Consider the following 27484-nt stretch of genomic DNA (forward strand, 5'->3'; position numbering starts at 1 on the left):
CCCCACCAGAGAGTCTGAGACATTTAGATACATGTTCTTCTCTCTGCTCAGATTGTTGATCTAATTTATTTTCCTGCTTTCACTGATCCTTCAATTCCCCATCAGGAAAGACCAAAACAAGTTTTTATTCCACTCTATACAAAAGAAAGTAAAAATCTGTGCTTTAGCTGGAATATTATCTTCAGCCATAAGACTAAAATCAGCGATGGGGGAACTGGAAGTTTTTATTCATTTAAAAATATTTGCCAAGCACCTCCCAGGAGCTGGGACCTGTCCAGGGGCTGTGGGTGCAGCAGAGGACAGGACAGACAAGGTCCTGCTGGTACATTCCAGGAACAGCGTCAGGGAAGAAGCAATCAAAAGGCTCAATGAGTATTTCGGGTCCTGGCGAGCGGTGAGGGCAGCCAAGGGGTGACGTGCCCAGCGGGGGAGGTAGCAGGGGTACCTGGGGTCTCAGGGGAAGTCTCCCTGCAGAGGTACATCTGAGGTACAACCTGGGTGACGAGAAAGCCGGCTGCGCCCAGATCAGCGGGCCAGAGCCTCCAGCAGAGGAAAGAGCGAGGGCAAAGCCTCCGCGGCGGGAGGCCAGGGCGGCTGGGGTCCCGCGAGTCAGGGCCACAGGCACAGAGGAGCTGTAGAGGCCGCGGGTCAGAGGCCACCTCCCTAAGGCCTCGTAGGCCTCCAAGGAGAGGATGGGAAGAGCAGTGGGCCCCACTGGGGTGTCTTAAGGGAGAGGGACCGTCATATGATTTGAGTGTCAGAGACACTGAGGGCTGGATGGAGATCGGTCCTGGGCGGGGCGGGGAGGGGCAGGAGGGACAGTCCCGGCAGTCAGTCGCCTGCAGCAGCGGGTGACAGACAGGATGGTGCCAGCAGGCTGGGGTGGAGGGGCGTAGGGTGGCCAGCGCCCCTGCTGGACCTCGAGAGCAGGGTCCTGCTGATGCCCTTGACCGAGAGGAAGAGCCCCGGGGCGGGGGGAGGGTCTGGTTGCGGGCAGGGGGCCTAGAGGTCCGTGCTGGACTATTCGGTGTGGGAGGCCTCGTATCAAAGTGCAGACGGCATGGAGGCTGTGGCCCCGACAAATCTGAAGGTCGGTGGAGTTCAGGACTGGAGACCAGGGGGGGGGCGTCCATCCTCGGCCTCCGGATAGTTCTAGAGCAATTGGAGTGCCTGGGGCCTCTCCGGGAGGAGAAGGGTCCTGAGCACTTAGCCAGGGGCCCCCATGTTTAGAAGAGGAGGCGGCAGCAGAGAAGACTGAGGAGGAATCGCTGAGGAGGTCATAGGCCCAGAGGGGAGGCAGTGGCCCAGACTGGGTCAAAGGCTGGGGGACCCGTCAGATGAGGGAGCCCTGAGGGCTGCATCCAGCCCATGACCCTTGTGGTGTCCTCAGCTGTTCCAGCCGCAGCCAGTTGACACGGGAGATGGAGGTGGCAGTGGAGAAGGCCAGCTGTGGGGAGCTGGACGCGGGGACACGAGGCCAAGGCGGGAGAGCGCTGGGCCTGCTGCGTGCTGAGGGCGAGGCCCGGGCAGAGAGGGGGCAGGTGGGGCCCTGGGTGTCACTTGCAGGCACCTGAGCCTGGACAGACAGGGGCACTTCATCCCCCGTGGTGGGAGGGACGGCAGAGACCTGAGCAGAATAGGCCTATTTATGAGAGAAGACGCCCAGGTTTGGGTTGCACATCATGGCCTCTGGCCTGCTTTTGTGGATAAAGTTGTACTGGAACACAGCCACTCCTCATTCCTCTACCGAACAGGGCACAGCCTAAAACGTTTACTCCAGTCCTTTACAGAAAAAGTTTGCAGATCTTTGCTCTAAGGGACGGAAGAGCAACAAGAGAGCAGGAACCTGGGTCTCCGACACCGCAGAGGCACCTGCCCTCACAGCCCTGGGCTCCGACTGCCCTGGGAAGGGACACATAAGTTCTCTCTTGTTTGGCTACTGCTGTGTGGGGTCTGTGTTACAGCATCAGCGCTAATACAGCCCTCCTTTCTTGTCTGGTGCAGTATTGCCTCTGGCGCCTAGTATAGTGTCTGATACACAGGAGTGTGTGGAAAGGAATGAGTGGGAGGGGCGTGCGTGAGCACAAGTATCTGGCAGTAAGGAAGTGAGTCTTAATAATTAGGGAATACTTCAATTATTCTGTGGCCGACCACAAGCAAAGGCAGGAGAATTACCACAGTTCCTTACATACTAAACACACATACATACATACATGCTCTTACATACCAATCTCCATGTACAGAGCTCTTCACGACAACTGTTACTACATTGGATTATGTTACCACTGGGGAAAACCTGAGGATCACTAGAGTGAGTAAGGTGGTAGAGGCTGACTCTGACTTCCAGGAGCTTTGATTTTAATGGGAGACTCATTGACGAGCATCCCCTTTGGGGCCAGACTTCGTGGGGTCTAACTCCAGCTTTAGCACATTCTTAAATGTCCCATGCCTCAGTTTCCTCTTTCTGTAAAATGGGGATAATAATGGTAACAAACCTCATAGAGTTGCTGGGAAGATTTAATGAATGAGTTTTTAGATAGTGCTTGGCACATAGTAAACCCTCAACTGGCTACTTTCAGTATTCCATATAATTACTATCATCAATTTAAATGAAAGAACATGATACATAGGAACAGGATACATAGGAACTTAAGTCTCAGGGTGGGAAGGGGCAAGTGAAGCAGGCATTTGTACATTGCTGATGAGATGGTAAATTGGTGGGCAATGTGTATTAGGTACCTTGAAAACTCTTCTAGGAATTGACTCCCAAGGAAAACAGTAAAAAAATTGTGCACAAAAATCAGTTTTCTATTGCTGCTGTAAAAAGTTCCCACAAACTTGGGGGCTTCAAACAACAGAAATGTAGTATCTTACAGTTTTGTAGGTCAGAAATCCAAAACAAGTCTTGCTGGGCTAAAATCAAGGTGTTGGCAAGGCTGTGTTCCTTTGCAGGGGCTCTAGGGGAGAATCTGCTCCTTTCTCGACTGCCCCAGCTTCTAGAGGCTGCTCACATTCCTTGGATCACGGCCCCCTTCCTCCGTCCTCAAAGCCAGCAACATGGAACCCCTCTGACCGAGCTTCCATTGTCACATCTTTGTCTCTGACCACAGCTGGGAAAGTTTCTCTTCTTTTAAGGACTCATGTGATTGATTCGACTGGCTCCACCCAGATAAACTCCCCATCTCGAGGTTCTTAACTTAATCATACCTTCAAAGTCACATATTTTTGCTATGCAGTCACATATTCACAGGTTCCAGGGTTTAGGATGTGGACATCTTTGGGGCAGGGTTGTTATTCTGCCTGTGATGTATGAGCAGATTCATTACAGTGTTTAGAACACTGATGAACTGCAAATAAATGTTCCACGATAGGAATAGGTTTAAATTACAGTACATACAGATGTTGGAATACGAGGAAGCCTCTAAAAATCATTGTAAGAGAATGACATAGGCAATGAAAGAGGTAGGATACAGTTTATACGCAGTATGAGCCCATACTGAATTTGGGGCAGGGGCGGGGGGAGGATGCACCATCTGGTGGGTGGGATTGTGAGTGATTTTCATTTCCTTTTTTGTATTGATATTTTTTTTGGGTATTGTCTAGTATAAGCATGTAATTACTATCACTCCACCTCCTCCCAAAACTTTTAATTAAGTCTTAAGGGAAAATATATTTTATTTAACAATGGTGAAAGCAAGTATGTTAAAAACAAATGCTAAAGTCCTAATAAAATTTACATTACGCTGTAAAAGGACATAATTTAAAGGCAAAGGCAAAGTGAAACTTTCACTAAGCATTCCCTAATAAAAATCCTATACAATGAGGTATGTAGTAATTACTTGGGCTAGGATTAAAGGCATATAAGAATGTCTTTAAACACTCGTATAGGCAACATACAAAATGCAACGCAGTCTAATTATAATTAGTTAAAATACAGGACAAGTAATATAAAAACACCTTTTAAATACAACTTTAAAAAGATACATATAATATTTATGCAAACTCTAATTAACATTTCAAAATAATTATTTCTGTGTGACCCAGACATTTGAACAACTTAATACTCCCGCTGGAGTACGGAGAAGATGTCAGTAAAATAAAACGTGTTTGTGTACCTAGAATGTATGTAGTATTTATAAAGGAAAACTCTTACTTTAGAAACTGAAAACAAACAAAAACTTTACCCAGTGTCATTTCATCTGGATGGATGTTTATTCCAATTGGATGTTTATTCATTCGCTGTAGATGTAGAACTTATTGACCATGTTTAAAAAATGGAAGGAACAACAACAACAACAAAAATGGAAGGAACAGACCAAGCGCCGTGACCTCAGGACTGGGTGGGCTGCAACACTGGCTCGAAACATGACCACTGAGTCTATTTCAATATGAAAAGCAATTCCTGCCACAAAAGGAGCAAGCAGTGCTGGGTTAGGCCACGTCCCCCAATCCATCACGTATTCCTGAACCACAGTGCTGCTGAAAAGAAACCAACCACTTGTTTGCCTTCCTTCTTTAATTAAAAAACTTCATTAAATCAGAATAATGTGTCAAAATCCAGAGCTGATTGTGTATTAGTTGGGAAAGGCTAGGTTACGCTGCAGAAACAAACGGATCCCCAAACAGGCCCTAATGACACTCCAGGGTAACTGTCCTCTGGTGGGACTCAGTATCGAGGCCACTGTGCTCTTGTGACTCGACCATCTCCGCAAGCACTTTCCCCGCTTAAATCCACAGGAAGGGCTGACAAGACTCAGCCTGCTCTTCCGGGCTTGGCCCCGGCAGTGACGTACAGTACGTCCATACGTCACTTCCGCCTACAGCTGGTTGGCAGGAACCAGTCACGTGGTCCCACTCTGGGAAAGAGAGGCTTTCCCTTGTCCGAGCAGCGCGGAGCAGATGCTGCTGAGCAGTTCTAATATGTAACCACGCTGTACAGTCTTGGAGAAGATTTCTTTATTTCCCCCCTAGTTGGAGAGGTTTATGGAGTCTAAACCCCACACAGCCAACAAGGCCTGGGCCTCCTTGTGGGGAGAAGGCCCTGCAGTGCCAGCGGAAGTGTGACTTGCGGCCCCGCCATTCCGGGAGTTCCTCAAAGTTGAGTGCTGGTTCCGTGTGGTAGCCGGCCGGCACCCACGCCGACAGGCTTCCACATCCTGGGGAACTAGATGCAGCCCACAGTCCCTGCGGTCTGTGTCTGCCCTAGGAGCCCAAGCTGGCTCCTCAAACACAGTGTGTGCTCCCTGTGTTGCTTCTACTTCAGAAAAATAAGGTTTAAGGTCACAGGCACAAATATATGTCAATTACTGAATAGCTATTCAAAAACAGTTTACCAGAGTGACTAGTAGGCCTGAAACCCAGGTAGCCAAGAAAGGGATCATTGCTGGAGTAAATCTGAAACAGAACTTGGAGAAATGGATAGTGGTTATACTGGAGGTAACATGTTGGTTTCCTATGTTTCACTTCCTGATGGGAAGTGAAAGTCTGGTCAAGTTCAACTGGGGATGAGATGAAGGCTGAAGCAGTCTTAAGCTCACGATTTCATGCCCAGGCTACAATGAGAAGGATGATCAAAACAATTATGGGATATTATTCTAGGTGTCAAATGCGAGACAACCTCCAGGGCTGGGAAAAGCTGGATGCCAGCAGGAAGCAGTAGACGTGCAAGTGTGAAAAAAAGACAGGCTAGGCTGGGGTGTGGCCAGAAATGGATTTGAAAGGCAGGCCTGAGACATGTTTCAGAGAAGGGGGCTGTCAGGCCAGGCAGAGGGAGCTTGGCCGCAGAGGAGGTGGCCATGCTGCTGACAGTCAACCCCAAATGCTCTTTCTCTGACCCGACCAGAAACCTTGCTTTACAAATGCTGGGGGTTTTGCCCACAGCAACCATAATCCTCTCCTCTCCTTCTCACTGAGTTACTTCTCCACCCCAGGAATGACCTCTTACATGGTACTGACTTAAATCCATCGTGGCTCTTTCTCAACTTTTTAAGAATACGTGGAAATACCTTTATTGTTTGTTCAGTCTGTTGTAGAAAATATGGATAAGCAAAAGGAAAAAAAAAAAAAAAAAAAAAGAAAACCACTGTAATCCTACCACCCACAAAGCAGCAGTCAGCATTTCGGTATGTTTCCTTCCAGACTTGTGTATATGTGTTTTTACAAAAATAGGATATACACACTATTCCGTGAATTGCTTTTCTCATTTAACATTCTATGAAAAGCTAGATTTACTTCTGAATGCCTATTAGACATTTTACCAATATTTCTCAATGTGTCAACATGAAACTTATCACTTCTAATCTATCCCTAACTTAAATCTATGCCTGAATTTGTTCATTTACTAACTTATTCATTTACCACCGTCTGAGTCCACAGTAGGGGCCTAGGCGCTTGATAGTTACAGATAAGTCAGCCCAGACACTCTCTCTTCCCAACCCTCCTCACGTTTAATTGGCCACTAAATCACTCATTCATTCAACAAATATTTGTTTCATCTCTCCTAACGTGCCCTGTAGGCAGCCCGTGTCCTCATGATTTGCTCATTCAATAAAATTGAGCAGCTATTATGTGCCACACTTTGTTTTGTGCTCTGGACATACCACAGTAAACAAGACAGGCATGCTCCCTTCTCCCAGGGTGCTAATAATCTAGAGGGGGAAAAAGACAATACATCACTGCGTTAGTTCTTGATTACTGCATGACAAATGACCCCCAACTTAGTGACTTAAAATAACAACAGTTATTATGTCACAGTTTCTGCGGGTCAGGAATCGGCACGACTCAGCTTGGGGCCTTCTGTCTCAGAGTTTCTCTCACAGCTGCATTTGGGGTGTCAGTCAGGGCTGCAGTTACCTCAAGGCTCAGCTGGGGGAGAATTTGTTTCCAAGTTCATTCATGTAGTTGTTGGCAGGATTCAGTGTCTTGCTTGTTGTTGGCTGCAGGCTGGCCTCAGTTTCTGGCCACATGCACCTCCCCATTAGGGCAGCTCGCTTCAGCAGAACAAGCAAGCGGGGCAGGGGTGGGGGAGAGAGAGAGAGAGATCGGAAGAGAAAGGGAAGACAGAAGTCATGCCTTTAGGACATAATCTCAGAAGTGACCTGCCATCACTTTGCCATATTCTCTTTGTTAGGAGCAAGTCCCTAGGTCCTGCCCCCCACTCAAGGGGAGGAAATGAGTAGCAGGAAGTGGGGGCCTTCGGGAGCCATTTTAGAAGGTTGCCTGCCCCCATCGCAAATAGACAAGACAGTTCCAGCTCATGTTCAGCACTCGGAAGGAAATGAAACAGGGAGAAGACAGAGTGCCTGGGAGTGTTGGGAAAGGGACTCCTGAGTGAGTGGGCAGGGGAGACCTCGTGAGGAGGGAACAGGTAAGCAGGGACCTGAATGACAAGAAGGATCCTGTCTGGGAATACCCAGGTCGCCCTGACAGGGGAGCAGGAAGTGCACAGGGGGACAGAGAGCTTTGCGTGTTTGAGGAAGAGAACAGAGGCCAGTAACATGGAAGAAAGTGAGTGACGGGGACGCGGTGACTGGTGAGGTGAGAACCTTATAACAGACCTTATAACAAATCACACAAGGTAAATACTGTCTCTGTTTTGGAATAACAAGTAACTTCCCTAAGATCGCACAGCTTGGAAGTGACATAGCACACACAAAGATTTGAACTTGGGTCTACCTGATGCTAGAATCCACGTATTTGCCACAGCAGCAGCCTGCAGTTCATTGCAGAATCCACTAGAAGGGATGAGTTGCAAAGGAAACCATAAACAAGACAAAAAGACAACCTTTAGAATGGGAGAAAATATTAGAAAACCAAGCAACTGACAAGGGATTAATCTCCAAAATATACAAACAGCACATGCAGCTCAATATTAAAAACACAAACAACCCAATCAAAAAATGGGCAGGGCTTCCCTGGTGGCGCAGTGGTTGGGAGTCTGCCTGCCAATGCAGGGGACACGGGTTCGCGCCCTGGTCTGGGAAGATCCCACATGCGCGGAGCTACTGGGCCCGTGAGCCACAATTACTGAGCCTGCGCGTCTGGAGCCTGTGCTCCGCAACAAGAGAGGCCGCGATAGCGAGAGGCCCGCGCACCGCGATGAAGAGTGGCCCCCACTTGCCGCAACTGGAGAAAGCCCTCACACAGAAACAAAGACCCAACACAGCCATAAATTTAAAAAAAAAAAAAAAAAATGGGCAGAAGATCTAAATAGACATTTCTCCAAAGAAGACATACAGTTGGCCAAAAAGCACATGAAAAGATGCTCAACATCACTAATTATTAGAGAAATGCAAATCAAAAGTACAGTGAGGTATCTGCTCACACCAGTCAGAATGGCCATCATCAAAAAATCTAAAAACAATAAATGCTGGAGAGAGTGGGGAGTGAAGGGAACCCTCTTGCACTGTTGGTGGGAATGTAAATTGGTGCAGCCACTATGGAGAACAGTATGGAGGTTCCTTAGAAAACTAAAAATAGAGCTACCATATGATCCAGCAATCCCACCCCTGGGCATATATCTGGAGAAAACCATAATTCAAAAAGATACAGGCACCCCAATGTTCATTGCAGCACTTTTTACAATAGCCAGAACATGGAAGCAGCCTGAGTGTCCATCGACAGATGAATGGATAAGGAAGATATGGTACATATATACAATGGAATATTACTCAGCCATAAAAAAGAATGAATTAATGCCATTTGCAGCAACATGGATGGACTTAGAGATTGTCATACTGAGTGAAGTAAGTCAGACAAAGAAAGACAAATATCATATATTGCTTATATGTGGAATCTTAAAAAATGATACAAATGAACTTATTTACAAAACAGAAACAGACTCACACACTTAGAAAACAAGCTTATGGTTACTGGGGGGGAAGGGGGAGAAGGGATAAATTGGGAGATTAGGATTGACATATACACACTACTATATATAAAATAGATAACTAATAAGGACCTACATAGCCCAGGGAACTCTACACAATACTCCATAGTAACCTATATGGGAAAATAATCTAAAAAAGAATGTATATATGTATATGTATGACTGATTCACTTTGCTGTACCCCTGAAACTAACACTACATTGTAAATCAACTATACGCCAATAAAAATTTAAAAATAAATAAAAATTAAAGAAAAAAAAGGATGAGTTGGGTGATCAGCCACCCCGGGGGCCCAGGATGGAGGAGTTGCCTAGGACGTGAGACTTTCATGGCTAAAACCAGGGCAGTCCGGAGGAAACCAGGATAGTTGATCACCCTAGGTGAGAACATGACCACTGGGGTCTTTGATGTGATATTAAACCCAGGCCGAGCCAGCAGCCATGAGTCAGCCAGGGGAAGACTCAGCTGTGTGTTTTGTTGCCAAAAGAATAAACTGTGGAACAGCCCCACCTTGTTGCTAAAACACGATGTTTTAAATACTGAAGTTTTGTTGCCTTTTGTTTTTCTTAGGTCATTTCTGTGAGAAAAGCTGGCCTAACACAGAGGTGTGGTCATGGAAACTTAGGACTGGGAGAGACCAAGGCTGGTCCACGCCCAACCTCAGCCACTGAGCAGGACATAGGGCACAGGGCAGGGCTTCCTGTTCCTCAGACATCTTCCTACTGGGCATCCTGCTTTCGGCATATGTACTGATACAAGTGCCTCGTGCCCCTTCCTGAATCACACCTCCCCCCCCTCCCCACTCCCCACCCCCCCAACCTCAGGGAGGTACCTGGCCCCTGGGAGGTGCTACACGGCAGTCCAACAAATGACAGTGACCTGTGCACAGCAAAGTGTGATGGGACTGAAAAGCTCACACCAGCGAAAGCTGGAGGCTGAGCTGCAGACATTACTTGGCTTTGCTGCCTTTACCATATCCTGGTGACCTGAAGCAGGAGGTCAGTGGCTCGAAGATAGCCCCAGTGGGATTGGCCGTCTCTCGTGGAGAAAACTGATCCTTCACTTCCTGCAGACCACCTCTCTTTGTGAACCTCTCCCACCGCAGACGCTGTGACCCGGAGCTTCTCCTCTGCTCCTCACAACCGCTCCTCTTCCTGGCCTCACTCTTCCTCAGAGAGTGAGTGACACCGTGACTGGGCCCTCGGACGCCTTCTCCTCCTCCCCAAAGAGCCCCACGCTCAGCTGGAACTTGCGCTTCTAAGCTGAAGACCTCCTAAGGGATCTCAGACCAGACTGACTTGATCTAGTGACTGAGGTAGATCATATCGACTCTCTCTCTGAACAGCACCCCATGTGGGTGGGATATATTCCATGCCCCATTGTCAGGCTTGGCCTGATTTCTTGCTTTGGCTGTGAAACGTGGGCAGAGTGACGGTGTGCTAATTTCCAGGAGAAGATTTAACAGGTGCCGCATGGCCATTTGTCTCATACTCTTCCCTTCTGCCACTGAAGGGCATGCTCAAATAGAGGCTTGTCTTTCAGCCTGGGATTCAGAAAAAGACAACCAAATACCTACTCTCTCTGTTTTCTACAGAACCTCCTTAGCTGATGGTATCATAAAAAGCACATCATTGAAAGGTGACTATTTGCAAATGGGATCAGATCTCTAAGAATGACTGGATAGGAAGCTTCTGCCCAGTAATTATTCAAGGTGAAATGGAGAATTGATACATTCTGAAAGAGTACCTAAAATAATGCCAAGATCCAATACTCAGAGACCTATTACAAGTGACTTCTGAGAGAGCCAAGATTTAAGAGAGCTCTGCCTGCCCCACCTACAAAGGTTGGGTTATGGAGTGTGTGGGCTCTTGGTTTGAAAGACAAGGTGTTGAGATAGTCTATTCTTAACAGAGCAACCGGAGCCGGAACTTTCAATTTGTCAGCCCGTGTCACACTTGCACTCCATACCCACCCGTGGCTTTCCATGACCCGTGAGAGCCATGACCCCCAAGAGCCTGCATGACATGATTCCCACCACCCCATCTCCCACACTGCCCTTCTTTCTCACTTTACTCCAAGCGCTGGCCTCCTTACCATCTCTCAAAGACACAAAGAAAGCTTCTGCCTCCAAGGCCTTGCACCTGCTGTTCTCACTACCCAAAACACTCACTCCCTACATGTCCCCGTGACACTCCCTCTCTCCCTTTAGGCTTCTATCCTGGGCTCACCTTATCACCCACGTGGAGACTGTACTTCCTTGCCCTTTATCGCTTTTGTTAAAATCAAACACAGATGGAGACTAGACTTGAGAATTTCCTACAAGCAAAGCTTAAACTAAGCAAAGCTTAGTTTAACTTAGTTTTGCAAGACAAGTGAGGTTACTAATTCCTACTTAAGTTTTGCATTGGTTTTACTTCTGTATTTTATGAACTTTTGAAGCTTTGGATAATGAATTTGAGCACAAGTCACGTCACTCCTGGTTTGAAGCACTTCAGAGTCAATGTATAATATTGATGTTTGCTTTCTTCTGCAGTGAGAGGGCAGACCACATATTCCAGATGATTTGACCACAGGTTGGTGCAGCTTACATTAGCCTGAATTGCTGAGTCACTACCTAGAGCAAAATTTCCCTGGAGACTTGTCTGAACCCTCAGTGGTCTCTGTATATTTGTTACAGCAGCATAACCTAAGCTATCCTGATTGATACCCATTCCCACATGCCATCAATCCCTCTCCCCTTACACTACTTTATTTTCTCCATAGTATTTATTATCACTTGACATGTATATTTACATGTTTGTTTGTGGAGGTCATTAATGTTGCTTACCAAATATTTCCATCTCTCCGCCCTCTGGACATGTGGGATGGGTCCTGTGTTCCACAGTTTCCCTTGTGCACAATAACTGGCCCCTTTGGACTCATCCTGGGTCTCAATGTGGCAGACAGACCCTAGGCTGGTCCCCACAATCCTTAAATCTTGGTGTCCATGCCCTTGTATAATATTCTCCTCTTGAGTATGGGCAAGAGCTGTGACTTACTTCTCACCAATAGAATGTGGTGAACGTGATGGGGTGTCGGTCCTATAATCATGTCGCGTTGTATAAGACCCCCGTCTTGCTAGCAGACTTTGTCTGTGCCGCCGGCTTTGAAGAATCAGCTGTCATAAAGTAAATGGTTGTATTGGAGACGCTCACGTGGCCCCTAGGAGCCAACAGTGACCCTGAGCTAGAAACAAATCCTCAACCCACGGCTTCAGGAAATGAATTCAGCCAACACCCTGAGAAATATTGGAAGTGACTCTTTTCCTGGTTTAGGCTGTGGTGAGAGCCCCAGTCAGTATCTGAATTTCAGCTTGATGAGACCCTGAGCAGAGGACCCAGTGATGCCGCCATGTTGGCCTCCCTACCCACCTGACAAGAATTAAGCTCCATGAGGGCAGAGATTTGTTTTGTTCGCTTCTAATTCCCCAGCATTGCTTGGCATATAGTGGACACTCAATAAATATTTATTGGATGAACGAATAAATGGAAAAGAACTTTGTTTTGTTTAACTTAAGAGATACTTGCCTATAATAAATTATTCATTAAATATAACATGTTAAATATAATATGTTCTGAAAAGTCTAAAGCAACTAAAACTCTGTCATAAGTTTACTACTGAGTTCCAATTCTCATTATGCACAAGGATGATATGATTTGATCCATGGTAGGAACTAAATTTATGCTAAAACAAAAAATAGGATAATATAAAATGAGTGTTTCTTAATCCAGATAAATAAAACAAAACTTTCATTGGTCTTAACCGTGTCATGAGAAATTGGCTGTTAGCATTTTTGCCAAACTTGGAGAGTATGTCTGGAATAGTCTGGTTTACAACGAACAGGAAGTCACATAGTGGAATCTGGTTGTCAAATAAGAGCCTCAAAATGAAAGCCATGCGACAGGCCTCGATTTACAGTAAAGCCATTTCTCATGTAGGGAACTTCATAAACATACTATAAGGATTTATTACATAGTGATGGTTATAATTGTCCTGAGAAATGCAGGAAATTGGGACAGCCAGACTCGAATATGTGGATGTTTTGTGACAATGTTATATTGCAAAGTGGCTTCCCTTTGTCAACTGTCACACTTGTGGATTCCTTTCCTACTACTTGTGATAGGCACAATAATCGTCTCCCAAAGATGTCCACATTTTAATCCCCAGACCCTGTGAATATGTTATGTTACATGGCAAGGAGGAATTAAGGCTGCAGATGGAATTAAGGAGGCTAATCAGCTGGTTTTGAAATGGGGAGATTATTCTAGATTCTCTGGTCGGGCCCAATGTAATCATAAGTGTGTTAATAAGTGAAAGAAGGAGACCAGAGTGTCAGAGTCAAGGTCATTCCTTGACTGGTTAGCTTGCAATTGGGGTAAAACCTCAGATACGATCACTTCTGGACAGTGCTGTATTAGTTTCCTATTGCTGCTTTAACAAATTACTGCAAATTTAGTGTCTTTAAGACAAGGAAAAATTTTTAATCTTATAGTTTTGGAGGTCGGACACTGGGCTAAAATCCTTTCTGGAGAAAAGTCCATTTCCTTGCCTTTTCCACCTTCCAAAGGCAAGCTAACCAGTTGGCTTGTCACGGTCCCATGGATGCTGGCAGAACACAGGAGACCAGTGACAAAGGATTATTTCTTACAGCAATGGCAGCAGCTAGAGTATCAGCATTTTGCATGGTTCACTGAGCCCAGATTCCCATGGGGCAGGGTGAGGAGGGCCCCGTGACACCTGCACACACAGTGGGGTGTATGACAGCAGAGGATCCCTGAGCTTGGGGAACTCAAATCTTTCCAACTGGGCAGTAAGCACGCCTGCTCTTTGCTCCCAAGGCAGGTACTACTGTATCTTCCAAAGCTGAAAAGTAGTAGTAAGAGTAATAAGCATGAGAACAGTGGTTTTAACTTACAAACTACTTTTCACATCCACCATCTAATTTAATCTTAACAACCCTGTAAAAAGGTAACACTCCCAAGAAATTGAGGCCCAGAAACACTGACTGACACGCAGAAGACCACCAACCCAGTGAGGGTGAGCCACCATTTCCTGTCGCCATTTTCCATTCTACTACTCTTGGCAAATCCACCTATTTGTGTAGCTCTTCACCTTTGGAAGGTATGAAGCTCAGAGTAAATAGTTTTTCAAGCTCTCACCCTGGTGACATGCACATGGTAGAGACTGAAAGGCAGTTGATAGAAAGAACATGGGTTATGGAATTAGGTGACTGGACTTCAGATCCTGGCTGTGCTTCTTACTAGCTTCTCTGACCTCTACTAGCCTCAGTTTGCCCATCTGCAAAATGGGGTTCATAAATCTTTCACAGGGATGCTGAGAGACTTTCGCCTCATGTGTAGTGTTCATGTTGTCCCTCTTGGAATTACTTGCACAACTTATGTCTTCCCTTTAAGACTGTGAGTTTTTGTTCTCAATCGAAGTATGACTTACAATATTACATTAGTTTCAGGTGTAAGACACAGTGATTTGATATTTTTATAGATTATACTCCATGTAAAGTTCTTATAAAATATTGGCTATATTTCCTGTGCTGTACAGTACATCCTTGTATCTTATCTATTTTATTCCTACGAGTGTGTACCCCTTAATCTCCCTCACTCATTTTGCCTCTCACCCACACCTCTCCCCTCTGGCAACCACCAGTCTGGTGTCTGTATCTGTAAGTCTGTTTCTGTTTTGTTAGATTTGTTCCTTTTTAAAACTGTGAGCTTCTCAAGGGCAGGGGCCATGACTCTGTGCCGTTCACCCCAGCAACTAATTCCACGCCTGACAGAAGGACACGCTGAGTAAACGTTGTCAACAGAAAGCCAATGTCTGGCCCCTCGTAGGTGCCTGACAGTCCTGCTCTCTTGCCACCCTCCCTTTGCAGGCCGCCCCTGTCTGGGTTGGCTTCCTGCACGATGGCTTGTGCTGGGCATGGCGTGGTTCCAACGGGAAGTTCAGGTCCTCCAGAGCAGTCACTTTCATTTCCTAAAACTGAAATTTCTGGAAACATGTGATGCAAGAGTGGAATGTGACTGCAGTCACTCCCTGGACAGCCTGCGGCAAGACAGGGTTGTCCTGCCCGCTTCCTGGCAGAGCTGGGGTTGGTCCAGTTGTGCAAGTTTCTGAGATTTCAAGCAGAACAAGTCTTCCTGTGTGTTCGCGATGCAGGGAAGCTTCCTCAGCAGAGCTGGCCCGCGGTCTTGGAAAGGAGAGCAGCGTCCTTCCCCTCCCAGAGCAGTCCCAGGTCTCTCCTCCGAAAGGAACAATACGCTACTGTTGGGCCTGCGGGTGTGGCCTGGAGCCGTCCCTTGACAAAGAGACAAAACGTGTTCTCAAATGAGGTTTTCCTGGAGTGGGTTTCTCCCCTCCTCCTTCCTCTGTCCCCTCCCCTTTCCTGGACTCTATTCTGTGCTCCTGAGGGGGTCCCCCCCCCCCCCCCCGCTTCCCTAATACTTTGCCTTCATTGTCCCAGTTGAACCTGCCTGAGGCCACACCCTCTGCTCCCAAATTGCACCTCCACCTGTGTCATCAAACCCTCATTTTCTGAGAGAAACTGAGCTCATCTAGTTGGTAAGAGGGAAACAATATTCATCTTAAAGTCGGAAGCCCCATAATATTTACATTCCTTAGTGTATTTACCTTTTGTCAAAGGGGCTTATTCGTCCAAGTGAACGCTTTCTATGGCATCATTTTCATACAGAATTTCTGGCCAGTTAGTCCTTTCCAGGTCCCTCAAGGAATAATTCTTTCTTGATAATGCCTGCTTCTTTGAGAGTGACACAGGGGGAGGGTCGGTGACTTTATATTTGGTTGACATTGGATAAGGTCTTTCCTCACCTGTTGGGTCTTCTGCCCTCATTGGACCAGAAAGATAGGTTTGGGATCTGATTATTTGAGTGGCAACAGTTATCTGGTAATTTTCCTGGCAGGGCAGTCAGCTTAAGATTAGAAACAAATGCTTTTTTAGGAAAGAGTGGGGGGAAAAAAATCTACCCAGATATCCACACCCATTCATATCGTTTAATTTTCTCTCGGAATTTTTATTATCTGCCAACACAGCTTTGAGCTCTGCAATTTCACGGGTCTAAGAGTTCCTCAGTCAACAGAGCTACAATCCGCTTTCTCTTCTCATTCACCCCATCACTGTGTACTTTTGTCACCTATTATTATTATTCATATGCTACATGTTTGTGCACAGATATGGACAGGCAGCTTCATTTCTCCAGTTGATTTTCCACAAAATAAATACAATTATTCTTTTAGCTCTACTGACAAACAACTCATAGCACTCCCAAAGGCCAGGCACTGCTTGTGCTTTGCAGAAGGCACTTTGCCTAATCGTCATAACAACCCTATTAAGTTCATTTTACAGAGATGATAACTGGAGAGGATCACGCAGTTAGCAAGAGGGCCCACGACCTCTATCTGTAACCACAGCACACACTGCCTCCCTACTGTACTTTCATGGCAGACCTGTTTCAAAAACACTTTGAAATATTATTTCTCACAACAAGCAAGAGTCATAGTATCCTAACTTTCTAAAAGTCAATCTGGACTGTTGGACAGATGGACAATTGAGGGAGGACCAGACCCCACTGTAGCCATGGCAGGTTCATGGATGTTGAGGTGATATTCCTGCTGTCCCCCCAGATTCTGGGGGGTTGGGGGCAGTGGCCCCGTGAATCAGGAAATAGAAAGGTGGCTGTGGGCAGAGCAAGTGACTGTGTGAGATTCCTTCCCCCAGGACGAATGTTCTCATTATTTTTCTCCTGATCCATCAACAATTGGATTAGACTGGCTGACCTACAGCAAACTAGAGCAGGAACTAAGTTCCCACAGTTTAAATGTCTCTTAAAAAATAATAGCTGACACTGAGCATGTACCAGCTTCTGGGCATTATACCCTGGCTAAGAGTTATCATTCCCCTTTAACAGATGTAAAAACTGAGTCTTGTGATCTGCTCAGTCATAACGCTAGCATGTGGAAGAGGTAAGGTTTGAACCCGAGTCTCTCTGATGACAAAGCTCTGGCCCTTTTGCTCCATTGTCCCCATAATGCTGTGGATGAGGGGTGGGACTCTGTTATGCTGAGCCCTGGAAACCAGTCGGGTTCGGCTTTGGATCTGTGCTCTGTGGTGCATGGGCCATGTTTGGCGGCTGAACTGATTCAGTCCAGAAGCTGATTTATGGCAGCGATTCATGTGAGTCCTTTAGAGCCGGAATAGCATATTTTTATGAACCTATATTTTAGTATGTATGCAGGAAATGAGGGAAAAGCTGTTATGAGCCAGGAAGGATAACGATCATGATCATGATAATACCAGCCAACAGTTATTGATCTCTTTGTATGCCAAGTTTCTGTTAAGCACATTATATGCATAAACTCACTTAAACAGTTGGGAAAGTCAACTGGTATTGAGAAGGTCCCATACAATCATCATTTAACTTCCTTCTCAAAATAGTAAATGCTATCATTTCAGACAAGGTTTGTTTTGCTTAAGTGTCTCATATGAGGCAATCACACTTGAATTGTGCAATGCATTTGGGCAACATTTGTATGAAGAAATCTTGCAACAAAATAGGGGCACGTACATATACGCTATAAAAAATCTAGCCTTTTCTATTATTTGAGGGTTCAGTCACATTCTCATTGAATAGTATTATTCTCATTGAGTAAAAGCATAGGCATTTGTCTATGGACATCTAGTGAAACGCATGGTGCATGGGCTTTGAAATCAGACAGAGTGATGTTCCAATCCTGCCTATGTCACTTGACAAGTCCTGAACCCTTCTGAGCCTCTTTAAATTTAAAATGCAGATAATACCTGCCTCATAGACTTGTTAAGGCATTAAACAAACATACATAAAACTTCAAGTGGAGATACTAACACAAGATCAGTCTTAGTGTAAGCATCTACCTCCCACTCCTCCATCCCGCTTTGGAGTCTACCTGCCAAACTTGACAGTGTTCCCTGACTTCTCCTCCATTCTTCAAGCTCTATTCTGTGCCCCATTTTATGGTTCTTTATTTCCTGATTATCTTGATTTATTCATTTATTTATTAAAAAGTTTTTATTGAACACATACTATATACAAGTCACTGGGTAAGCACTGAGAATACAATAGTGAGCTAAACAATTCTTTTTATGGCCTCATGAGAGAGACAGGCACTAATCACACATGTGGGAGGATATAGTTCCAAACTAAGCTAAATGCTATGAAGGAAAGGAACACATATCTAGGCTGAAGAGTAAGGGAAGTGAAGGTGAGTGGAGACCTGAAGGAGAAGTGAGAGTCTCTATGGCAGGTGGTGATGGTGCAGGTGGAGGTGATGGTGCAGGTGGAGGTGGTGGTGACGGTGTTGGTGATACTGTAATGATGGAGGTGATGGTGCAGGTGGAGATGGTGGTGATGGTGCAGTGGGGATGCTGGTGCTAGTGGTGGAGATGATGTTGGTGGTGGAGGTGCTGGTGATGGTGGAGAGGATGGTAGTAGAGGATGGTATCCACAGCACAGGGAACAGCATATGAAAAGGATCTGTGGTGGGTGGAAACTCCATGGGTCTGGAAACCTGAAAGTCTGATGTGGCTGATGTGGCAGCACACAGACGGTGAGGGTGAGAAGAGGCAGAGACCAGAAGTTGAAGCACAAGCCACACCACAGACCCTGCAGGAACTTGTAGCCTATGTTAAATACTTGGATCCTAATCCTAAGAACAATTTGGAAGCCACAGAAGAATATTAAACTTGAGGTGGGGTGAAATGATCAGATTTGCATTGTTAAAAGATCATTCTAGATCTCTACTCTCCAGTAATGGTAGCTACTAGCTACACATGGGTATTGAACACTTGAAATGTTGCTGGTCTTAGGTGGGATGCGCCGTGAATGTAAAATACACACTGGATTTCAATGACGGTGTAAAAAAGGAATGTAAAATATCTTGTTACTTTTTTCATAATCTTTACATATTGGAACGGTAATATTTGGGGTTAAATAAAATGTAATTAAAATCAGTTTTACCTGTTTCTTTCTTACCTTTTAAAATGTAACTACTAGGACATTTAAAATTACATAAGCAGCTCCCATGATATTTTCATTAGAGGGGGCTGCTCTAGATGCAGCGTGAAGAAGGAGCTACGGAGAAGGCGAAGCAGGTGAGACCATCAGGAGGTTGTTTTCATAGTCCAGGCAAGAGGTGAAGGTAGCTCTAACTAGGTTGATGGAAGTGGGAGTAAAAGGAGTTGGATGGATTCAAGGTAAATTCAGCAGAACTAAGTCTTGTAGCAGATGCTTCTGGATAGATGGTGGTGCCACATGTTGAAATAAAAAACACTAAGAGAGGACCAGCCTTGGCAAGAAGTATCATGAGCTCAGATTTGGACATGCTGAGTGGACGTGCTCTGAGACATCCACGTGGACGCATGTCTCCAGAAGGCAGTTGCCCATCTAGGTCTGCAGCTCGGATGAGATGTCTGCATGGGAGACTTAAATTTGAGAGGCATTGGCATAGAGATGAGCATAAATGATACTCCTTAGGAAGAAAGCAGCCAGTGAGGAGTGGCCTAGGACCTAGACTTGGGAAACAGGGTAAGGGAGGATAAGTCTGAAAAGGAGCATTGAAAAGGAAGCCTAAGTATGTGGGGTCATGGAAGCCAAGGGAGAAGCAAAGAAGGAAGGAGTGTCTGCAAGGAGATTTGTTCTGACAGGTTAAGCAACAGGAAGAATACAGTGTATCTGGGAGTTGGCAGTATGACGGTCATTGATGACCTTTGCAAGTGCTGGTTGGAGTGATAGGGGTGGAAGCCAGCTTGGAGTAGACTAAAGACTGGGCAAGAGGTGAGGAAACAGAGACAGGAAGTATAAAGAGCTCTTTCCAGAAGTTACTCTATGAAGGAGGAGAGAGAGAGAAGCTTGAGGGAGATGAGAATTTGTTTTTGTTTGTTTATTTGAAATAAATATGGAAGAGACTTGAGGATGTGTAAACACTGGTAGGAATGATCTGGTTGAGATGGAGCGGTGGAAAATACAGGATAGAGAAAGGATACTAAGCAGCACGTGGTTCCTGAGACAGCAGGGAGGGAGCGTCTCGATTGAACCAGGTGGGGCTGGTGGCCATTCCAGGAGGGAGCCCTCTCCTACTGCAACAGGAGGGGAGGGTGGGTGTGGGTAGGAGCTCAGCAGTGAGAAGTTGAGGGGATCTCTGTGGATGGCTTTAATTTCCTCTGCAAAATAAGAGGCAAAGTCATCCCCGAGAGCATGTGGGGAGGCAGAGACTGCCAGTGGCTGGAGGAGGGTGGAGGGTGAGGTGGGTTGGCTAGAAAAGTGTAAAAAAAGTGCCTGGTCTCCTCTAAGTCCATAGGGAACTTTCAGGTTTAGGATTTTGTCACATAGGAGGAATAGGAACATAAGGAAAAGAGAGTGGTGGCTCTACAATTTCTATTTAGAAGTGGTGATCTGACTCAAGGGTGAGAGGGCTTGAAACTTTTTGTATACTATTTTCCATTACATGATAGTGAGAAAACACCAACTGTTCATACGGAAGGGCAGGGAAGGCTTCTGGAGATTGCGGGGAGGGGAAAGCCCTCTCCTTCAACTCCGTGTTTGGTGACACCACTGGCAAGAGGGTTTGCGGGGGTGGTAAGTGTGTCTTGGAGATTCTGAAGTAAGAAAGGCTCATCATCCCAACTTCCCCAAGACCTCCTGCTGGCACCCCCAGCGCCCCTGTGCAATGGGCATGCATATTCAGACCATCCGGTGGCCACACCCAGGCTGGTATTTTCCCTGTAAAAAAGGGGGAAGAACCCAGCGAACCAGAAATTTGGGGCCAACTATGACTCTCCACAGAATGCTTAGAGGATGGGAACCCCGGGTTCTGCTGACCCTTCCACCTGTGAGCTCCAGCTTGCACCAGGCATTGGCCTGAATCTACACTAAATAAGGGAGAAAGACAAGGCAGGAGATGACCAATGGGTTGGGGGAAGAGGAGGGACCAGCGGACTCTGAGCAAGATGCAGGAGGCTGAGTTAGTCATTTTGAACTTGGACAACTGTTGGTAATCCCCGGGTCCAGGGAGTGACCGAGGTAGTGCAGGGGAGGAGCTCGGGGGACGAGGGGGTATAGGAACCGAGGGGGGACGAGGGGGTATAGGAACTGAGAGGGGACGGGTGGGTCATCTTTGTGAACAGTGAAGCAGCTGGGCTCCTGGAAGATCTTAAGAAGTCTGTGAGCAGATGCCAAAGTCTTTGACAAGTGAGAGGAAGGGAGCAGGACGTCAGCAGACAGTGAGAGACAGAGGAGAGCATGAGGGCAAATGGCGTATGTGAGCTGGGAGCCTCAGAGGGACTGGTTTTCTTACAAAAGGTTGGGGAGATAAGTCAGTGACTCTCACATTTGATCAGGGAGTGGAGTTCCTGGATCTGATGATGCCTTACCCTACCCTACCCTAACCCTAACCCTAACCATGGATTTAATCCCATAAATTTAATCCCATCATATAAACCAACATTTAGTACAAATCATCTCTTAGTAATCTAAAAGGGCTGGAGCTGGCACATGGTAAATAATGTATACACAGTCAAATCTGTTCCAGTGATTGACAGCTCAAGGAAGCCATAGCTGAGGGAAGAGCAGAAGGACACTGGCGGGACACACAGGATCAGACCAGAAGATGGGGCCGTAACTGACTCAAGCCAGAGGAAGCCATGGCCATAGGCAGCAGAAGAGGAAGGAAGGACATGGCAACTTTTTTCTTTGGTGACTCAAATTTAATTTTGTCAATGTTGGCTTTTTTAAAAAAATTTATTCATTTATTTTATTTATGGCTGTGTTGGGTCTTCGTTTCTGTGCGAGGGCTTTCGCTAGTTGTGGCAAGCGGGGGCCACTCTTCATCGTGGTGCGCGGGCCTCTCACTATCGCGGCCTCTCTTGTTGCGGAGCACAGGCTCCAGACGCGCAGGCTCAGTAGCTGTGGCTCACGGGCCCAGTTGCTCCGCAGCATATGGGATCTTCCCAGACCAGGGCTCGAACCCGTGTTCCTTGCATTGGCAGGAAGATTCTCAACCACTGCGCCACCAGGGAAGCCCAATGTTGGGTTTTTTTAAGAAGAGTCCTCATAATTTTTTGTCTGCATAAGAGATAATTCAGGAGTTTGCTTTGGCTTTATGATTTAATATCTAAATAACTAAATTTGCCAGGTTAAAAATCTTGTCCTTCTTTAAGCTTTTAGGTTTGACTAACTATTTGTAAATCTACTAAATTTAAACATCAGTTTGAAAGGGACTTTGGCTTTTGTTTGGTCCCATTTATAAACTTAGCTAATTAAACTTTTAATTAATTTTAGCGGCATTTACAGATGTAATATATTTGATGTTCTCTTTAAGTGTCAATTGTTTGACTTAGTAAAATTTTCCTGAGTTCTTAAACAATTCTAATATAACTAATACACTTATAAATATGGTAAAATTTAAGCTCTCTTAAATGTTTCAATGTATGACAAATGTTTCAATCCGTGTTTCTACAAACAATGAAAAATTTCAACTTAAAATCACGAGTATAAATGAAGTATACATTTTAAGTTGGAATTACAAGCTTGACCTTGACTCTAATAGACCAAATTTTAAAAAATGTGACAAGTCTTTAAAAACAAAATATTCATAGATTCCTTAACACAAAATATTAATATAAATACTAATTATAAGTCTTCCAGAGATTGCATCCAGAAACTTTTTGGGTCAAGTACGACTGTCCATACAATGGCCAAGAAGACAGCAACCTCCAGGCTTTGAAAGATACTTACACACACGTAGGAAACCATTACATCATCATACATAATTTGGGAATTCATTCATAGAGAGGTGGCCAATGATATGGCCTAGGAAGCTGGCAATATAATGCATGGTCTGTGACCGTGACTGGTACACACTGAACCCTAGTTATGCTTTGTAACAGGACTGAACCTAGAGAAGGCAGTGGTCACACAGCTCATGTCCCTGGGTCTGAGTCATTATCATGAGCTCATTTTTTTCCATCCACATAGAAGGCAGCAACTTCTACCCAGACTGCCACATCACATGGTTGGATTTAGCAGTTATTTGATTCTTAAGATATTTCAATATATTTCCCAAGGCACTCCAAAGAACTTAGAAATTGATAAAATTCTGCCTTCTTTTCATATTCTTCCTGACTGATGAGGCCATACAGATATTAAAATGATACCAGCTGCTCGCTCATGGTTTTGTCTGACTCTGTGGTTGGAAAGAATACACTATATTTCTTCATTCTCGTCTTTAAACAAGGTCAGCTATTGTGCGGCAAGTGTAGGAAGTTGGGGCTAGAAGCCGCTGGTCAGACTTCTCTCCCTTGCGGTCCCACCTGTGTCTGCAATGTCCATACTCCATTCCTCCAGACCCAACTGATGTTCTGAAAAGGCATGTCAATCCACCACTCAACAAGTAATAGTTGGGACTTCCCTGGTGGTCCAGTGGTTAAGAGTCTGCCTTCCAATGCAGGAGACACGGGTTTGATCCCTGGTCACGGAGCTAAGATCCCACATGCCGCGGGGCAACTAAGCCTGCGCACCACAACTAGAGCCCACGCGCTCTAGAGCTCCCGTGACGCAACTAGAGAGCCCTCATGCCGCAACGAAAGATCCCCCGTGCCACAACGAAGATCCGTGTGCCGCAACTAAGACCCGAATTGGCCAAATAAATAAATAAATAAATATTAAAAAAAAAAGCAAGTAATAGTTGATTAGTGCCTACTGTGTTCTCAGGGCTGGGAATACTTCACTGCAAAAAGGAGAACAAAGTCCATGCCCTCATGAAATTTACATCCAGCCACATTCAGCAGCTGTGTGTGAATTTGAAATCTCCTTTTCTATCATCTACTACCAGTCTTGCAACAGATGAAAATTATTTGCATTGTCCTTGAGAGTTTTGTATATTTGGACCTAACCTATACAAACTTACCTCATGTATCATCTTCATGGTTTGGCCCTTTGCATCTGGGATAATGCATCAGAGAACTTGAAGAAAAGTCTCTTTCCCTCTCTTTTTTCATTTTCCCAAGTTTTAGATTCCTGAAATATTCACAGATTCTCTAAATTAAAAAAAAAAAACAACAAGACTTTTATGGACTTTCTGTTCTGAATTAACTTAAGTTTGATGCTTCCAATCCTTGGAGTTAGGTACCAAGAAGTCTGAAATCAATGTAGAAGATCAGTCACTTGGGCTGACAGATGAAGCAGTCAATTTTACTGTAAGAGATTTTGTTGGTCTTTGTTTCTTCTTTCTTTCTTTCTTCCTTTCTTTTTTAAAAAAATGAACATTTAGACCATTCTTACTAGGAATATCTTAATTTCTGGAATCATTGTAGTCTGATGAGTTTAGTCCTGGAATGGACTTTGTAAAATTTGGGTGCTGAATCGCTCTGATTACACATGGAGTGGTATTGGCAAGGCAGAAAGCTGAAAATGAGCATTCCAGAAGGGATAAAGCCATCCAAATATGATATTAGAAGATTTTATGATTTTATATTTCTAGGTAGTTTGGACTTCCTGAGTTACTTAAGAAACAATTTTCTTTCCATCAAGAAATATCTTAGCCAGGTCTCTTTTGGTTGCAAGTGAGAGAAATTAATGTAAACTAATTAAAGTACAAGGAGACATTTTATAAGCAAGGCAGGATGACCTGCTAGAGAAATTAGGTGTTTTCTCCTTCTTTCTCTAAAAGGCGAGCAAAAGGTTAGCTCCTCTATTTTGGAGGCCTGATATATCCATCCTTTGCTCTTGGAGAGAAGAGGATATTTTAAAGTCGGTTTTATTGAGATAATTTATATATAATAAAATTTATCAATATAAAAAGTAGTTTGATGAGCTTGACAAAGACATACAGTCATGTAACCACCATCACAATCATGATACAGAACATTTCTATCACCCCCAAAAGTCCCCATATGCCCCTATGCAATCAATCCCCTCTCCCACCCGGCTCCCTGATACCTCTGCTTTCTGTCATGGTTTTGCTTTGTGTAGAATTTAAATTTAAATGAATTGTGTAGAATTCACTTAAATGAATTCTATAGTATGTATTTGTTTGTGTCTGACTTCTTTCACTTCATATAATTCTTTTCAGATCATCCATATTCTTGCATATTTCAGCAGCTCTGCCTTTTTATTGTTGAGTGGTATTCTATTGTATACATATACAACGATTTCTTTATCTGTTCATGAGATGATAGATATTTGGGTCATTTCTAGCTCTGAATAAAGTACATGCTTTTGTTGGACTTATGTTTTCATTTCTCGTGGGTAATTACCTAGGATTGAGATTGTTGCATCATTAAGTGCATATTTAATTTGATAAGAAACTGTCAAACTTTCCCAAAGTGGGTGTATCGTTTTGCATTGCCAGCAGCAATGTATGAGAGTTTCAGTTGTTCTACACCCTAACCGACACCCGGTATTGTCAGTCTTTCATTTTAGCCTTTCTAGTGGGCATGTAGTGGTATCTCAATGTGTCCCCCCTGCCCGAGTTTTATTGAGATATGATTGACATGTAGTATTGTATTAGTTTAAGATGTGTAACATAATGATTTGATATATGTATATATAGTGTGAAATAATTATCACAATAAGTTTAGTTAAAATCCATCATTTCACATAGTTACTATTTTTTCTTATGATGAGAAATTTTAAGATCTACTCTTAGCAAGTTTCAAAGGTATAATAACAGTATTACTAAAACAGTAGTACTAACTATAGTCACCATGCTGTACATTACATTCCCAGAATTATATATCTTATACCTGGAAATTTGTACCTTTTGACCACATATAAAGAGGTCAATTTCACTTGGAAAGGTTTTGTCAATCTTTCAAATTTCCAAAATATTTAGAACTCAGAAATACTGCTCTTCATATGAGATCACAAGTAACAGAAGACACTCTTACACTCAGGCCCACAGTGAAAAAACTAATAGTAAAGCAAGTTGAAGTAATTAAACAATAAGATTTGAAAATCAGTTATTGAATGTAGAACTGGAAGACTGTACTTCAGGAAAATGGAAAATGGGATGGCTGCGATCCCATGATCAGACCAGGCCCAATAGAAACTGTAATAACAACAGAGCTTAGCTATGAGAATTTTCCACAATGATAGAACTTTAAAAACATGCTTTTATATTAACTAAAGATATTCACAGTTGAAACTGCCAAAGCTTGCTTAATACCATATCTCCCTTCTCAATATTTAAAATCCACAGGATACTTGGATCTCAGTGAACATTTGATGGTTGGAGAAGAACTGAAACAGTCAGTTCAAAGGTTCTCCCTACATACTTTGATTTTAAGACAAAATAATCTATAAACTCTGGACAATGTTGCTTTCTCTAGAAAAACCTGACTAACATTGATCTTTGTCAGTGTACACTTGGTTCTTTACTTAACTCTTATCAGTGGCCAGAAAAGGTAACATACTTGAATTTATCCAGTGTCAAAATATACAATCTAACACTCAATGTTTCCCAGACACTAGGCATATTAGATGTTAGCCATATAGTCTTTTATTTTGTCACATCTTAAAGAACTTTACATTTTCAGGTACATGTCAAAGATGCTCCCAGGTACTTCCTTTCCTTGGAAAGTAAGCAAGAAAATAAAACTTTCTCTAAGGAGCAACTTGATTCTTTTCAAAAACTGAAGACTTTGGAAGCTGGTGGCAACAGCTTCATTTGCTCCTGTGACTTCCTGTCTTTCATGCAGGGGCAGCAGGCCCTGGCCCAGGTCCTGATCGGACTGGCCAGAAGACTACCTGTGTGACTCTCCATCCCCCGTGCGGGGCCAGCGGGTTCGGGACACCCGGCTCTCACCTTCTGAATGCCACAGGGCAGTCGTGGTGTCTGCCGTGTGCTGTGCCCTTTTCCTGTTGCTCCTGCTTGCGGGGGTTCTGTGCCACTGTTTCCATGGACTGTGGTACGTGAAGATGATGTGGACCTGGCTCCAGGCCAAGAGGAAGCCCAGGAAGGCTCCCCGCAGGGACATCTGCTATGACGCCTTTGTGTCCTACAGTGAACGGGATTCCTACTGGGTGGAGAACTTCATGGTCCAGGAGCTGGAGCACTTCAACTCTCCCTTTAAGTTGTGTCTTCACAAGCGGGACTTCATTCCTGGCAAGTGGATTATCGACAATATCATTGACTCCATTGAAAAGAGCCACAAAACCATCTTTGTGCTTTCTGAGAACTTTGTGAAGAGTGAGTGGTGCAAGTACGAGCTGGACTTCTCCCATTTTCGTCTCTTTGATGAGAACGATTCTGCTGCCATTCTCATTCTGCTGGAGCCCATTGAGAAAAAGGCCATCCCCAGCAGGAAGGGTTTCAGTTGAAGAACAATTCTAGTTTTTAAAATAAAAATATCTATAAAATGAAATATTCTCAGGTTTCAAAACTCAGCTCTATGTTGATTCAGAGTTTTACTATTATCATTTTGCATAGGCACTATTAAATAGTATTCTTCAAAAGTTACAGATGTTATTGAAATCTCTTCAAAGTAGAAAAATT

At 44.5% G+C, this 27484-nt stretch overlaps 1 pseudogene; it reads left to right on the forward strand.

The window, feature by feature from the left end:
- The first annotated feature begins 7382 nt into the window (after positions 1-7382).
- Positions 7383-27309, forward strand: LOC137763442 (toll-like receptor 2; annotated as a pseudogene).
- The last annotated feature ends 175 nt before the right edge of the window (positions 27310-27484 follow it).

The sequence above is a fragment of the Eschrichtius robustus genome, chromosome 4 (assembly GCF_028021215.1).
Source record: "Eschrichtius robustus isolate mEscRob2 chromosome 4, mEscRob2.pri, whole genome shotgun sequence".
Classification (NCBI taxonomy): Eukaryota; Metazoa; Chordata; class Mammalia; order Artiodactyla; family Eschrichtiidae; genus Eschrichtius; species Eschrichtius robustus.